Consider the following 16477-nt stretch of genomic DNA (forward strand, 5'->3'; position numbering starts at 1 on the left):
TCCCCGAAGGCTACAAGATCTCCAGAAAAGACCGCACCAACCAAGTAGGAGGAGGTGTCGCCATCATCTTCAAAGACTCCATCAGCGTCACCACCTCCACCGAAGACCCCCCCTCGCCGCTGAACACCTGCATTTTCAGATTCGCACCGACCCAAGGACCACCCTCAGAGGATCCCTCGTCTACCGTCCTTCCGGACCTCGCGCCTCTTTCAGCGACGCCATCGCCGACTTCATCTCCCCGCACGCCCTCGCCTCACCGGACTACATCCTCCTAGGCGACCTCAACTTCCATCTGGAACAAAACAACGACCCCAACACCACCACCCTGCTCGACAACCTCGCCAACCTCGGCCTCAAACAACTGGTGAACACCGCCACCCACATCGCCGGACACACGCTCGACCCTATCTTCTCCGCCAGCAAACACGTCTTCTTCAGCCACACCTCTGCCCTACACTGGACCGACCACAGCTGCGTCCACTTCACATTCCGACGCGAGACCTCCCACCTCCGCACTCAACCCACCCCTCGTCGACAGTGGAACAAGATCCCTGAAGAGCAACTCTTCTCCGCTCTCGCCGCCAACCAACCCACCCTCACCACCGACCCCAACGACGCAGCTCTCAACCTCACAAACTGGATCTCCAACTGCGCTGACAACCTTGCTCCCCTCAAACGCACGCATCGACAGACCAACACCAAAAAACCTCTCTGGTTCTCTGACACCCTCAAAGAATCAAAGAAAACTTGTCGTGCCCTTGAGAAGGCCTGGTGCAAGGACCACACCGCGGACAACATGACCACCCTCAAGAACGCTACACGCGAACACCACCACCTGATCCGCACTGCCAAAAGGAACTTTTTCACCGACAGACTAGACAAAAACAGCCACAACAGCAGAGAACTCTTCAGCATCGTCAAAGAGTTCTCCAACCCCAGCGCCAGCGCCAACGCCGTCACGCCCTCACAGGATTTGTGCGAATCCCTCGCCACTTTCTTCCATCGCAAGATCAGCGACCTCCACGACAGCTTCGGACACCAGACCCAACCACACACCACTGAACCCGCTTCCCCGGACATCACCCTCAACAACTGGACCCACATCAACACGGAAGAAACCAAATCCATCATGAACTCTATCCACTCCGGCGCCCCTTCGGACCCCTGCCCGCACTTCATCTTTAACAAAGCCGACGACATCATCGCCCGCACCTCCAGACCGTCATCAACTCTTCTTTTTCTTCTGCTACCTTCCCCGAATGCTGGAAGCACGCTGAAGTCAACGCCCTACTAAAGAAACCTACGGCTGACCCAAGCGACCTGAAAAACTTCCGCCCCATCTCTCTTCTACCTTTCCCAGCCAAGGTAATAGAAAAGACCGTCAACAAACAGCTGACCACCTTCCTGGAAGACAACAACCTGCTCGACCCTTCACAAACCGGATTCCGAACCAACCACAGCACGGAAACCGCCCTCATCTCAGTCACAGACGACATCAGAACCCTGATGGACAACGGTGAAACAGTCGCCCTCATTCTCCTCGACCTCTCGGCTGCCTTTGACACCGTCTGTCACCGCACCCTAATCACCCGCCTACGCTCCACCGGGATCCAAGGCCAGGCCCTGGACTGGATCGCCTCCTTCCTCGCTAACCGCTCCCAAAGAGTTTACCTCCCTCCGTTTCGCTCAGAACCCACCAAGATCATCTGCGGTGTACCTCAAGGCTCATCGCTCAGCCCGACACTCTTCAATGTCTACATGAGCCCCCTCGCCGACATCGTACGCAAGCACGACATCATCATCACCTCCTACGCCGACGACACCCAACTTGTACTCTCCCTCACCAAGGACCCCGCCAGCGCCAAGACCAACCTACAAGAGGGTATGAAGGACGTCGCAGATTGGATGAGGCTCAGCCGCCTAAAGCTGAACTCTGAAAAAACGGAAGTCCTCATCCTCGGCAACACCCCGTCCGCCTGGGACGACTCCTGGTGGCCCACGGCCCTCGGCACCGCACCGACCCCCGCAGACCACGCCCGCAACCTCGGCTTCATCTTGGACCCTCTTCTCACCATGACCAAGCAAGTCAACGCCGTGTCCTCCGCCTGCTTCCTCACTCTCCGCATGCTCCGCAAGATCTTCCGCTGGATCCCCGCCGACACCAGAAAAACCGTGACCCACGCCCTTGTCACGAGTCGCCTGGACTACGGCAACACCCTCTACGCCGGGACCACCGCCAAACTCCAAAACCGCCTGCAACGCATCCAAAACGCCTCGGCCCGCCTCACCCTCGACGTACCCCGCAACAGCCACATCTCCGCACACCTGAGACACCTGCATTGGCTCCCAGTCAGCAAAAGGATCACCTTCCGTCTTCTCACCCACGCACACAAAGCCCTCCACAACAAGGGACCGGAATACCTCAACAGACGCCTCAGCTTCTACGTCCCCACCCGCCCCCTCCGCTCCGCTGGCCTCGCACTTGCTGCCGTCCCTCGCACCCGCCGCTCCACGGCGGGTGGGAGATCTTTCTCCTTCCTGGCGGCCAAGACCTGGAACTCCCTCCCCACCAGCCTCAGGACCACCCAGGACCACTCCGCTTTCCGGAGACTCCTAAAGACTTGGCTGTTCGAGCAGCGATAACCCCCCCTTTTTTCCCCCCTAGCGCCTTGAGACCCGCACGGGTGAGTAGCACGCTTTATAAATGTTAATGATTTGATTTGATTTGATGGATGAGTGAAAGGGTGAATTGATGGATGATGAATGGGTGATGGATGAATGAGTGAAAGGATGGATGACTGAATGAAAGGGTAAATAGAGGGATGGATGTATGGATGGATGGGACAAAGGGCGTGCAGATGGGTGTAAGGATGAATGGCTGAGCCAAAGGACGGATAGATGGATGAGCCAAAGGCAGGATGAAGGGTGGGTGGAGTGAAAGGATGGATAGATAGAGCAAAAGGGTGGATGGATGAGTGAAAGGATGGTTGCATGACTGAAAGGATGGATGAATGAATGAATGGATAAAAGGGGCTAGATAAGTGAAAGGTTGGATGATGGAATGGATGGATTGTTTTGACGGATGGGTGTTCCTGGACCAGTGGCAGCTCTCCATTACAGCTACACTACACCATCCTTGTTTTGTGTCCCATTTTTATTGTATCAAGAGTGAATAACTATTCACTCTTGGTATTATAAAACCAAATATGTACCCTCTTCGGGTCCAGCAACAAACTGAGGCAGCTAGTGACATTGTCTGATTGCTGGCACATGTGCATGAAGGTGCCTGCACCAGCCATCAGAGATACTGTTGAGAGCTAGTGAAATTCCAGCACTGTGAGCATGTCTGTGTGACTATGTGTGTGAGTTTAAGTGAGAGAGAAAGTCAGAGTGAGTGAGAAAGAGTGATAGTAAGGATGCGTCTATGTGAGAATGAATGTGAGTGAGTGAGGGAAGATGACAGTGAGTGTAACTGAGTGTTACTGTGTGTGAGACTGAGTGAGTCACAGTAAGACTGGGCAATGCAGAATGAGTGACAGTAAGGACGGTTATGTGTGAGAATGAGTGTGAGTGAGTGAGGGAGAAAGACAGTAAGTGTAACTGAGTAGTACTGTGTGTGAGACAGTAAGACTGAGCAATTCAGAATTAGTGAAAATGAGTGAGACAGAGTGGGTCAGAGTATAATGAGTGAGACTGTGTGAATTAGTGAGACTGAGTGAGTCGGAGTGTGACAGTAAACTTAGGGAATTATTTACAGGAGGCCTGCACCACCAGAACATCACATTTTTAGATGCTGAGGTGGTGCAGGCATCTCAATCATATTTATTAGGCGATGCATAGCCACTATGCATGGCTTTGCATGCCCTCAGAGATATGGAGTAAGGCAAGGCAGCTGAAAGCGCTGCCTTGCATTACTCTGTGTCAAGGAGGCTCCCCATGGGCATTGCTGTGGGTGTTCCCAATCAACACCCATGGACTTTGATGCTGCCGCAGATTTACAGAGTCACATTAACCTGGGGCAGTGCATTACCTTATGGCCCCCTAGAGCAGGTGTAAGGAGGAGAAATGTTTTCATTTCTCCTTGTTTTTTCCTCTTTCAATGTGTGCTGCATTCAGCAGCACACATAAAACAAGGACAACACCTCCATGGATTGTTCTTGTGCAGGAAGGTGTCCCTTCTTGCACAAAACAATTCTGCAAACAAAGCAGATCAAGGGTGCCTGTGTTGGTGCTAGGCACAAAACCGTGCTCCGGCACTGGCTGAAAGGACAGGAATACACTGTATCTCATAGATACGTGCATTCCTGCCCTTTTGATTTGGTATAGGGCAGTGCAGTAGAAAGATTTGTGGTGCTGCCCTACAGCAAATCTGTGTAAATGAGACCCTTAGTGCAAAAAAGTGCAAGAGATCCGTTCAAAAAGAAGCTTATCAGACTTCGAACCAAGGATTACACCCCACCACTTTTAAAGGTCACCAGCCCCCACTGGCTGGCAGATAGTATCAGTACATAGTGCTTTTAATCAAAGCTTCTTTACCTGGGCAATTTATGGCGGAGGAGCATGTTCTACTCTGCAGAGTGTTTATATGTATGTATTGCTTTTTCAGTCTTAGATGGCAAGATATTTGCTAAATATTTGCTTGAAAAAATGTGAGCATGGGTGTTAGAAAAGAAACAAATTAATTTCTCCTAAAACAGATTTTGGGCCAAATCAACAACATTAGACAAAAATGTGGCCTTAATTTCTTAACATCTCCTACCCTGACAAACACTGGTACTAACCTCTATGTTTATTTTGTCAATTACTCCACTGCTTGGGGCAAAAAGGACAGCAATTGGCTATGTCCCAAATTGTTTTCATGGGGAATGGATTCTACTCTAATGTACCTTTTGACTGAATCACACTCTGGCACTTAGGTGCAAGTCAGGCTGTTGAATGGAGAGTGGCTTGTTTTCAAAATGTATGCCACTAGTGGCTTGAAGCAGGTTACACTCTTTCACCACTTTCATTTTCTTGATACTTATTTGTTTGCCACCTTGCCTGGCAAGTTTGAGGAGCTTGTACTGAAGTTAAGTTAGCATCAACCATGTAGCATTCACTGAGGATGTAATGATTTTATTAGTGACTCAGGGTAGCCTTCAAAGGTTACTTAGCAATATTGTTTCAAAACAACATCAGGGTTGAGGTGATAATTGCCACACTTTCATCTGTGATCACAAGTAAAAAGAACATTGTGGGTGCTCAGGTCCCGAGGGCCAACCCCATAGGCCTCGGAGAAACCATAAGTTTTAAACATTGAAAGAAGGAAGACCCGGCACAACCATATGTTTGTTAATGTGCAAAAGCTCTTTGATTCATGTCTTCAGGTTCCTGCCCGTAGTCAGGTTGTTGCTGGTTATTGTACCCAGGGTGTGGCCACAGAAGGTGCAGTACTCCTCAGACGCCCCTGTGCCCAGATATTAAACAAGTCTGTACAGTGCCGCTAGCTTTAAATGTGTTACTGTTTTCGTTTGAGGGCGGCACAGTGTGGTATTTTTCTCATGCATTTTGTTGTATCTTCAAAACAAGAGTTGCAAATTGAGAGGCTGTTCAACTTCGTTGTTTTCTTTTTAGCCCTGAAGAAGTCCGTTTGGACGAAACGCGTTGGCTATGGAATTTATAATTCTCAAATGGATTAATAAAATACAGTGAACTCACCTAGTAGATTCTGAACTACTTATTTTGATGAATTCTGAAGACATGAATCAAAGAGCTTTTGCACATTAACAAACATATGGTTGTGCCGGCTCTTCCTTCTTTCAATGCTTAAAACTTACTTAGCAATATGCAGGAATACAGCAAACATAACAACTTGATGATCAGCCTATTTTAAACTAAAACTAGGTAGACTGACCTAGAACCCTCGTTTTCGTAGTTTGGCTACTAGAAGGTAGACTTCAGTTACCATCATTAAGATATTTTTCCAAAATGTAGCAGACATGCTATTGGTTCAGAGATCAATGCATTATCACGAAATTTTAATTCCAATATTATTGTATTCATCATGTGTTTTCATAATGAAAACCTTAATTCATCTTGGCACTAATATGATGTCTTCCACTCAAAACTGTTCTGTTTGTCTATTTTTGAGACTTTTATAGTTGGTGTCTCTAAATAACATTCAAATTATAAATTATTTTTACTGGTGTTCTAAAGATAATGCTGCCATTTTGAAAGCATCTGGTTTATAAGGAAGCTTTTACATCATCTCTGAACCATTCATCTTAAATGTGTGTGTGTGTCTATCTATCTATCTATCTATCTATCTATCTATCTATCTATATAGATATATATATATAGAGAGATATATATAGATATATTTATAGTTTACTAGAATATTTCCAGCGTCTTAGTTCGAAATCTCTCACACAAACGGCCACTGTTCAGCGTGATCAATTATTAAAATAAAATACAAAAAAACATTTTCCTATCAAAATGATAATATTTCATCTTTAGCAGAGACCGAAAGCTGCATTAACTTCAGTATGCGCGTTTACTACTTATGTTTGTCTCCACTTGCAATAAGCAGAATTGTAAATTGCAAATGTGGACTGTTGAGCATTTCTGTAGATGGATCGGAATATCCACGTCCTCTTTTGCACATCACGAGGTCACTGAATGTGCTGTGAGTGTTGCAGTGGAGTAAGTTCCAGTTCCTCAAAGTGCTGTAGGGCCAAAATGCCATATTTCTTTCTCACCTATCTCCTTTGACTATCCAAAGAATATACGCAGAACCACGTCCCAGCATTACACAGGGGAGTTCAGATTGGACATATGAAACATCCAATTAATTCACAATGTAATAAATGGGAATTGCCAATCTCCTTACAAACCAGCTTACATCATTTGTTTATTACAGGTGTGCTCTGATATCACAGCATGTCTATAATAAGAAAGAAAGTCATTAATTGCTTGTCGTTACATATTACAACTCACTAGTGAAATCACAGCCCCTGCTTTTCCACAGCTGCTGGTTTAAAGTCTCCTCGACTCCTGCTTCTGCGACCTCACCACAGGAGAAAGGAGCCCTGTTGACCACATCTGCCTTCCCCAATACTTGCATCCTCTCTCAGACAGAGAGACAAGAGTGGAGCCGGGAGCTGGACTCATGCCAGCGTCTGCCCAGCCACAACACTGGACCCACTTGTTATGTGGGATGCTAGGCTCCCAAATGCACATATAAACTTACAAGTTGCAAGTCACCACAGAGCACCTTGCCTTCCTCAAGGCATTTTGCCTTTGGACTCGTTCCTCTATATGTTCATGGAAATCCTTGGTGACTTGAAATTTCATTAAAATGTTCAGTTGGTGGAACATTATCCCATGTTTAAAATACAAGCAATAATGACCGTGTATTTCAATAACAACCAATGTGATATGTCAGTAGTATTTTGATAGATGAACGGACAAAATACACAGCAGGCTCAACGGCCGCCTACATGCAATCAGTATGGGTGACGATTGCCTTTAATCTAAATATTCATCATTTGATTTTTTTATATTGGCACATGGTCATCTTATGTTTTTTAATGTCTTTATCCAAACATTGTACTTCAATGCCATTTATCATTAGACCGAATAACAAACGGATTCCTTTACTAGCTTAAATTCTGCATTTTTAGTACCAGTCTTTTTTCCTGAGGTTATTGCTAATAATATTTGATTTTAATGACTTGTGATTAGACAAGAAACTATCTTCATATAATAAATACTACACAATAAATTAGCACATTTATATGGGTTCTCTATTCCCACTTAAGGAGCAGAAAAGACATAAATGTAAATTCTTGTTATGACAAATGTAAGAGATAATCATTTAAAGTGCATTTAATTTACAGTAATAGCAAGAACCTCTTTATCGATGACTAAGAGTATGGAAAAAATGACTGCAGAATAATTCAAGGCACCGAGAACGCACACTTAAATTCTACTTAGCAGTAACAGATTCAGTCAGGGCTTCCCTATTTCTAAGTTTGAAAGAATATTAGCACTCTATATAAATCTTTGGCACAAGTTACGTCTGCAGTTTATTTTTCTGTAAATGCTAAAATTGTTCTAATAAACCTGATTCTCGATCCATGTTTGACCAATGTATTCACGAGGAAGATTATTTTGGGAGAAAAATTTAAACAAGGATTAATTTTGTCTAATCCAAACACCGACTAAAGAAACTTAATCGGACACCTGCTCATCTCCCCCACTTCACAGCAGCTGTGTGAGGGAGAGTGTGCATGAAGTCATGATATCAGTAACCAATAGGTTTCAGCGCTTCACCGACCTTGAAGGCATATCACAGCCGAGGGCTCACAGGCTGCTCTTTCTTCTTGTGTTATTGGTTTGCGAGCTATAAAAATGTCACGAATTCACAATAAATCACTGTTCACTTGGGGTTTGTTGTTCTGGCTCATTTGATGTGACTTCGCTGAGAACTGTATGGCTCCCAGGATGGGAAGCAGGGTTCGCAGAAAGATAAGTGTGAAGACAAAGGGCGCTTGTGAAAGCATCCCCCTCTGGTGCGAGGGATGAGGCCAGTGTGGTGCTGAAAGAACTAGTGTATAGGGTCACCCTATTCCATTTCCTTCAGTAAGAGACATGCAATGGAAGCATCGTGCTCTGCAGCTTATGGTTTGATTATGATTACTCATACTCGATTGACTGATTTGCTCTATTATAGCACACTCTACATTTCTAAGTCTCTAGGCACTACTGTGCACACTGCCTGCACATCCGGAATGACAGAGCAAGTCGAGGGAAAAAGTGAGACTGAAAGGCTGATGGAAACCATATAGAAGAGGGCTTCGGTTTGACATAATTAGATTCTGAAATATATTTCTCATGTTTGTTGTGCCATATAGTATTATGTTTCGTTATTTTGTATTATCTTATGTTAGGATATGGTACATTATGGTGAATTCTTTCACTCGTATCCTAGCTCCTGGGTCTGATTAAATACTCCACACCCCACCATAAGCAAGAAAGCTGCTGCCCTGGAAGGTTTGCAAAAATAAGAAAATAATTTAGAAAATATGAATTTTGTTCGGAGGATTATCTACAATGGTTTGATACACTTAAGAGTAAAGTAAATGTAAGCCTAAAGTTCCAAATTTTGTAGTTACTCATACATATCAAAGCCTGTTTCTATACAACCTCAAACTGGCACATAAGGTAAGTGAGACAAAGAAAGAAAAAAACGATAATATCATATTGACACAACTAAATCAGCAGCAGGAACAGGGATTACATTTCAGCCCTTCATGTTTGCTAGTCATCATCTTAACTATTTGATCTCTGTGCATAAAACCATCTCGTGTGTTTTTCAGTGGTGTACCACGCAGATAGTTCCTCAAAGTGACACAGACAGAAAATTCCACCTTTTCTTGCGTAGTTTCTTGAGGTCCATGCTGATCTCAGGCCACCGCACTTCAGGGAAGGGTGTGACAGCGATAGGGAGACAATTTGAGGTGAGATCTTTGTCTCTTATTTGGGGGGGGCAGCCATTTGAATTCTATAAGTTGAAAGAAAGTGCACTAAAGGATTTAGGGTAGGGTTCCAAGGATGCACATACTTTGCTCGATGAAATAATATGTTATGTGGGCCTCTCTATTGAACCACCTTCTTCAGTGCGTGCCCTGCCTGTATCAGTGCTTCACCAGGGATGCGACTGGTAAGAAGGTGAATGAAACTCTATCCACGGAGCTGGACCATCCTCTCACATCTAGCCTTTTCAACTGAATGCCACTGCTCAGCTTGCCACTGTCCCACCGCCAGAGAAGCACACATCAGCAATGGAAATCACAGCTCACTTGCCCACCCACCAAGCATGTGCCACTCCTTTATGCAAGCACTAGGCAACTTGTTACTTACCTCATCCTGAACCCCAGCCTAAATGCCACTTCTAGATAGGAAACATTTCTGAGGTTGCCATTTAAAACCACCATGTGACACATGCATCTTCGCAAAGGGCCCAAATCAGCCAGGAAATACATTCAATCTCACAAGTGCACTGAAAGGTATTAATCAGGAACGACTTCTTTTGTACCCGCTCTCGTATATCATTTTGGTGGAGGTGATTGTGACATTGATACTCCTTAATCGGATGCCTTTTGCAAGAAAGGCAGGCACGTAAATGGAGTCTAGACTCTTGAAGGTTGGCACAATGACTGAATTTTACAGGGCCACTTACTAGGAGACCTTGTAAATAAAGGGGATCATTTAGACCCTGGCAGATGGCGTCTGGCATGCCAGGGTGGCAACGGCTGGTGACAAAGCAGCTCCCTTCACTGGACTGAAGGTTTTCTGAGCAGGCGTCCTGTTTGAAGTGCCAGCTCTGCAAACACTTTGTTAAGAAAAAAAAAACTCCCACAGCAGAAGCTTGTTCTCTCTGAACAGAAATCAAAAGTCTAGAATCACAGGGAGATTTCTCCCTGCACATCAGGGCCTTTCTAATTTTCCCGTCCTGTGCCTGACATGCCTCAGATGGTGGTCACTTATAAGGGAAATGAGTGACAGTTACCCCACCCTCAACAGGGTGTAATGACCATCATTGTGACCTGGCATAAATTTAGAGGACAGGCTGCCAGGACAAGTGTTTAAATTGGTATAGCCAGCAGAGTCTCCACAATGTGACATATGGCTTTGTCCCAATATAAATAGATAGGGCCAGCTGAGACTTGGTGGGGCAATATCATAGTCTATTTACAACTGTGCTCCAAATCAGTGAACTTAGGCCGACTGCATTTCTAATGATTCAGACTCCTTTTTAGGTTGAGCATAGCAGCGCGCAAGTGCTGCTTTTCCGACGTGTTGGTTTGTATATGGGCTTTTAACCATGGCTTTCAACCGTGCCTACTGCACGCCAATCACTATCACTCGTTCATGGGCTTGCCTTTCAAAAATCGGTTGGTTTTGTTGGTAACTGTTTTACGTTTGTCCCTCCTTGGTCGGTTTGGTTACTGCCTTCGCCATCGAGCATGTTACATGGCTAATTGCACGTTTGCCAATAACTTTGACTGTTAGCGAACTTCTTTTTCCTTTTGTGTCTCTCCTTGGCGCTCACGCTCATGGCGACTGTGGTGCTTTGAATTGGCTCGCTTAGGTCAACTATTTTACTTTTTATTTTCAGTTTGTGTGGCAAGAAAAGTCCATTTAGGGATTTACAACGCTAATAGCTCTAACTCGAGCAAACGCAAGACCCCTAGCATTTCAACTGCTTGTTTATCCATTTGATAGGGTGGATAATAGCCTTCAGGACTTCTGATGAGCTTGTATTCAATGATGACTGCACAGAGGGCCTTCATTCACACTGAACATTTACTCGGGTAAAATTTAAGCATGTTCAAACGGTTTGCAAATGTGCTTTAGTACTATTAAATTTTTTTTTAAAAAGGAAGACATTTTTTCATGTTGATAACTACTTTCCCAAGCTACCCAATTAATGGATGAGTTATCCCTCTATCCCCGTGCAAGAAAGGCTCGTTCCCCTACACTGGACAGGAGTAAAGGAGCAATGTTGTTCGTGTGTCCATGGTGGAGAAACTACCTGCCAAACAATGAGGAATTCTTAACTAGTTTGTTGGTGTTCTCCTGTTGCAGAAGGAGGGATCCAGTAACGACCTCAAACCCACCCCACAACTATATTGGCAAATTTACAAATACTGCTTTGCTGGCAGAATGTCCACGTTTGCTAATACACGATTGCATGTTAAATATTCCAGAAATCCTGATTCTATGACTCGGTATCTCTGCTTACGAGTCAGCCAGTGGAAAATTCTGCATGGAATTTTGCTGTGCCAGATTCAAAGTAGGTAGGTATTACCACATCCTGTTTTTTAGGTGTGGGAGAACCACACCTAACTTGTTTGGCCTTTAATTCCAGATGGAAAAGGTGGATAAGGCTTTGGCTGCAGCGCCGAGTCTCATTCCTCATTTTATTTGACTGGGCGAATATACAATGATTCCTCTCACCAGTGAAAAAACCTTCTGCTTGTCTCCACAACTGCACCCACTCGCTTATTCACCCTATCACACCCACAGGTTCAAGCCACGTTTACCACCTTCTTACAGCAAGTGGTAAATGTATGGGGTAAAACCCTATGTTATTGAGCATTTTGGCGGTCATTCCTACTTCGGCGGGCGCCGGTCGCCGCCCGCCTGGCGGGAACCGCCAGAAGACCGTACCGCGGTCAAAAGACCGCGGCGGTCATTCTGACTTTCCCGCTGGGCTGGCGGGCGACCGCCAAAAAGCCGCCCGCCCGCCCAGCGGGAAAGCACCAGCAACAAGGAAGCCGGCTCCAAATGGAGCCGGCGGAGTTGCTGGTGTGCGACGGGTGCAGTTGCACCCGTCGCGATTTTCAGTGGAAGAAGACTTTCAGGGAAGCCAGCGGGAAGCCGGCGGGAAACCGCCGGCTTCCCTTTTCTGACCACGGCTTTACCGCCGCGGTCAGAATAGCCCCAGAAGCACCGCCAGCCTGTTGGCGGTGCTTCCTCCGTCCCCTACCCTGGCGGTCTCGGACCACCAGGGTAGGAATGACCCCCTTTGTGTTGTTTTACAACTGGCAAAATTGGTCTCATACAGTAAATCCATATTCCATTGGGTCTTACTCATAATTACATGGCACCGCTGCAATTCTACCATTATCTCAGTGCCGTGCTACTTGTAATCAGCCCCAACATTGGAAATACTCCTGCTTATGTTGGACATTTTTCACTCCTAAATTGAATTTGCGTGTGGAAACCCATTGGTGACTCGGCCCTGAGTCAATATTGCACCCTAGGTCTTCGATCTTTGGGTGCCCTGTAACTTACATTAACCATGTGGGTCTGCAATATCCTTCCTGATTCACTTGAGTACTAAACATAAAAATATGCTTCCGGCGCCCAAAAGGGTGCTATTTGCAAGAGGCGTTCTACCAATATGCTTTTAAGGTCTTTACAGGTTCTGACTCGTCTCTGTGTCTGTCCACCATTTGTATGACATGCAATTTATTCAAACAATTTATAAACACTGGACAGTGTTTTTCATGCTTGTGGCCTTAAACAACATCCTTTACTGTGTTTTTCCGGTCTCCGTTGCATGTGGTGAGTCTAGAACATGACATTTTCACGATGAGAAACTGACACAATCTCTATTTTGGGGAGATATCTCCTGTTTTCCCACTTGTACTGGCTGTGTCAGGTTTGGCTGACGAGACATACAGCACTGATGTGTGTCATCCCTTGCATGTTTGGTAGAACAGAAATGTTTTTCTATTGCTGATTTTGTAGAATGTTTTGATAAAGTAGTCAGTTCCTTGATAGATTGTTTTTCCCATAATTGTCACACACTGCAACCAGTGCATAGCATTTCTTCAGTTTGTCAGAAAGTAGGAAGATCGTTTTTTTGCTTCTTAATTACTACCACGACAAAATGCAACATCCTAAAAATAAATATAGGCTGTAAAACTGTAACCGATCATTGAATTGTCGTGGACATTTTTAACGCCAGTGGCACTTTAAAAAGCAGCCTCACTTGAGTCTCAAAATGTGGACTATTTTAATGTACTTGGCAGGACTTTAGTTGAAGTGCACTTGCAATTTGTTTCCAACCCTTCTTTAATTGAGAAAGGTGAATGCAATCTTTGTAACTGTCTGTGTTCCAGCAAGGGGGACACTTCTAATTCATTTTCTTGTTTTTTTACTCCTATGTGCGCTAACATAAGTGCAAAATGTTTTATTTCATGTGATTTGGGTATTGATTGCCTCTGTACTATACGTAAGCATTACTGCATAGAGGCAGTTGTTAATTATCTTTCCCTGCAACTATGGGCCCGATACCTCTTATGTTGAGGTACATCTGACTACTCTGTTTTGCTCCCTCAAGCCTATTTCCATCAGGCTTGGGCAGAATCATATGCCGGTCCCTTATTCTGAGAAGATGATGACCCATATCAGAAAATGCCAGTTTAAGAAAAAACACTTCAGGAATACTTAATCTATAGTATGAAACAGAGAAGCTGCTGATGTGACTTTTCCAAATTCACATAACATTCATGGAAGTTGGGATGGGTCCTCTCCTACCCAGAGGCTGGGGTGGAGGGTCCTATCAACGTGATGCCTTTTCCACGCACACCTTTATTTATGGTAAGTTCAAAAGGTTACAGGGACATTATACTTAGGTTCAGATTTTACACACACAAAAACATGGAAATTCAGATGGAACCATTAAATGGCTTACTATGAAAAGCTAGATTATAAACCAATGGGGGGAAATACTACTGAATAGTATTTCAGGTCACCGAATTATCAAGGTAATACAATCAGACCAATAAAAGCAACCTTAGTGGTGGCAGTCTCCTTAATCACACATAACGGCAGAGAAGTGGTTTCAGCCACACCATTTCCTGCAATTCACATAACATTTTCAGTGCCAGTAATTTGTTTTTCATATATATATATTCTAGGGTTTTGTGCGTGTAAAAGAAATATACACGTATATATATATATATATATATATATATATATATATATATATATATATATATAACTATAACTCACACCCTCAATAGTTTTACTGCAACTCTTACAGTGATATTATCAATGACGCTGTCATGAGTGATGTAATAACTGGGATAATTTGCAGTGCATGGCACGGTAGTGAGTTATAGTTACCTTAGAGCACACAAATTATAGTTACTTGAAATAAGTATAACTGCTAAATTTCTATGGTTTTGTATGTTTTGTATGTTTAAACTGTGAGCCTAACTATAACGTTCCTGTAACCTTTGTTTTTTTAAGTGAATTTCTATGTTTTTAAAAATTCTGTTTCCTAAATATTACGCCCCTGTAACCTTTGTTTTTTTCAGTGAATTTCTATTTTTTTTCAACGTAAAGTAATTTCAATTACTTCACATTACTCCACCAATGCTGCACATGGCCTGCAGCCAAACAACCCAACCATGTGCCATGGCTGGGCCTTTGTCCATGCATGGCAGGGGTTGGCCGCAGGGCCTGGCTTGTGGACAGGCTTTGTGGCCACCCCCCTATAACCACCCAACCGTCCACCATGCATTGCCTTTGTCCGTGCGTGGCGGGGTTTGTTGCAGTAGCAGTTCACAAGAAAGAAATCACTCACTCATCACAGTCATTAAATGAGTTATTGCCTTAAAACAATTTAAACACCTCCATCAAGGTTTACAGATAACTTTTCAAGGTGAGTATGCAGAGAAAAACATCTGTTTTGCCTTGACCATGCACTAGAAATTTGAATGATTAGTAATTTACACAAGTGGAGCTTCAACTTGTGCACTTGCTTTGTTTATATTTGTAAAGGCTTCCCGTTGACGTTTAATTAAAATAAAATGAGCATTGTGTCAGAATGAATCCTGCATATTTATCCAAGAAGAGGGCACCTTTTTGTGCAAAATTGTCCCAACTGGAATACTTTCTACTGGGTAATTGATAAGTGCTACCTCCTTGTGTAAATGGATAGTGCATCTCCTACACCACAGCCACGTAAAGGACACCAAGGAAATGTCTTTGGTGACCTTGTGTGTCTCTAAATTTGCCAATCTAATTGTTCCTATAACCAATCTAGCTGTGCTGCGCAAAGCCTTTGGCCATGCGCAGCGGGGTTTGGCCGCAGAGCCTGCCCGGCAACCAGTCTCTACAACCGGTCCCCTATAATCACCCAACCCTACGTTGTCTCTCCCTCTGTTTGTGCCTTTCTGCTCATTTCTTTGACCTCTTTTTCTGCTTCTCTGCCTTTTTCTGCTTGCTTCTTGCCCTCTTTGTGCCTTTCTGCTCACCTCTTGCCCTGTTTCTGACTTTATGCCCATTTCTTGTCCTCTGCGTATGCCTCTCTGCCTATTTTCTGCTTGTTTCTTGCCCTCTGTTTGTGCCTTTCTGACCATTTCTTCCTTCTTGTTGTGCCATTCTGGTTGTTTTATGCTCCTTTCTTGCCAACTGTTTCTGCCTTTCTGCTTATTTCTTTCCCTCTGTTTTTGCCTCTCTGCCCATTTTCAGCTCTTTTCTTGCCCTCTGTTAATGCCTTTCTGCTAGTTTCCGCCCTCGATTTCTGTCTTTCTGTCTCTTTCTTGCCCTCTGTTTGTGCCTTTCTAGATGTTTTATGCTTGTCAACCGCCCTCTTTTTCTCCCTTTCTGCTCGTTTCTTGCCCTCTGTTTGTGCCTTTCTGTTCATTTCTGCCCCCTGTTTATGCCATTCTGTCTGTTTTCTTGCACTCTCTTTGTGGTGCGGGTTATAGCTACCTTGGGGCATGAGTTATAGCTTTATGGATCCTCCCGTGGCTCACAAAAGCCCCCGGTACCAACACCCCGCAGACCTTAAGAGGTATTGGTGCCCTGTAGGGCCCTGGTGACCACCACCTCCTGGAGGACGGAAAAAAAGGTTAAGGGGATGGGGCCACGCGGCCCCCACTCCCAGGCCATATTCAGCCCCAGGGAC

The sequence above is a fragment of the Pleurodeles waltl genome, chromosome 12 (genome assembly GCF_031143425.1).
Source record: "Pleurodeles waltl isolate 20211129_DDA chromosome 12, aPleWal1.hap1.20221129, whole genome shotgun sequence".
Lineage (NCBI taxonomy): Eukaryota > Metazoa > Chordata > Amphibia > Caudata > Salamandridae > Pleurodeles > Pleurodeles waltl.